The sequence below is a fragment of the Silene latifolia genome, chromosome Y (assembly GCF_048544455.1).
Source record: "Silene latifolia isolate original U9 population chromosome Y, ASM4854445v1, whole genome shotgun sequence".
NCBI lineage: Eukaryota > Viridiplantae > Streptophyta > Magnoliopsida > Caryophyllales > Caryophyllaceae > Silene > Silene latifolia.
Window position 1 is genome coordinate 479,962,098 of NC_133538.1, and position 1,157 is coordinate 479,963,254.

Sequence of the window (1,157 nt, forward strand, 5' to 3'; positions counted from 1 at the left end):
GAAGTAAAAGAGACCTCTTCTCCCATACAAGCCGAAAGTGCTAGAAAATCTTATTTAGACGATCTAGAAGCCCTTGAAGAGGAGGAGGTTTCAAGTTCATCATCTCCATCCCCACCAATAGCTACTACCAAAAAGATGGTGAAACTTTCCGATCACTCAAAGCCCTACGCGGCCATGCTTCCGGCCGGTATCACAACCACTCAAATCACCGCGCCGGACTTCGAGATCAAACCGGCTTTCACTAGCCTTGTGGAGAGGAAGCAATTTGGGGGAAGTCCTTTGGAGGATCCCAATTTGCATGTGCAAAACTTTTGTGACTATTACTCCATGATCCGTCAAACGGGTGTCACTCAAGCCCAAATAAGGGAAATACTTTTCCCTTTCTCTTTGAAGGACAAGGCCAAGCTTTGGATCACTAGCCTTGACCGCACCGCCATGGGAATCACAAATTGGGAGACATTGGCTCTAGCCTTCTATCAAAAGTTTTCTCCACCGGAGAAAACTCAAACTTTGAGGAGCCAAATTACCGAATTCCGTCAATAAGCTCTTGAGAGCTTATATGAGGCTTGTGAGAGGTACAAAGAGCTTCAAAGACAATGGCCACATCATGGGCTAGATGATTGGTTTCTAGCAATAACATTCTACAATGGATGTTGTGCCGAGTCCTGAAGGATTCTTGATTCCGCCAACAATGGGCGGTTTGATCAAATTGACACCGACCTTGCTCAAGCCACGATCGAATCTATGGCAATCCATGATGCACAATATGTCAATTCCCGAGTTGTGCCATCCATAGGTAAAGAAGAATCCTCCAACAACTCCGTTTTGGTAGCTCAAATTTCTTTGCTCCAACAACTATTGGCAGAAAGGGATGCTAGAGATTCCATTCAACAAGTCAATGCTATATCTTCAACAAGCCAAATCGTTATATGTGATGGTTGCGGAGGTGCAGGTCATTATGCCGCTCATTTCCAAGCTCCTATTGAAGAGGTAAATGTCTTTCTAGCTTTAAGACAAAATGCTTATCCACAGGGTACATTCTCAAACACATATAACCCAAATTCAATATTTCACCCGAATATGTCTTATAGAAGCAACAATGTTCTAAATCCTCAACCACAACCCCCACCACAACAAAATGCCTATGTCCCTCAACA

General features: G+C 43.9%; 1 non-coding gene across 1 annotated transcript; it reads right to left on the reverse strand.

Moving 5' to 3' along the window:
• Nucleotides 1-507: 507 nt before the first annotated feature.
• LOC141635336 (small nucleolar RNA R71) lies at nt 508-614 on the reverse strand. Its single transcript, XR_012540032.1, has one exon. It is a non-coding gene; the product is annotated as a small nucleolar RNA R71 (small nucleolar RNA).
• Nucleotides 615-1,157: the final 543 nt, after the last annotated feature.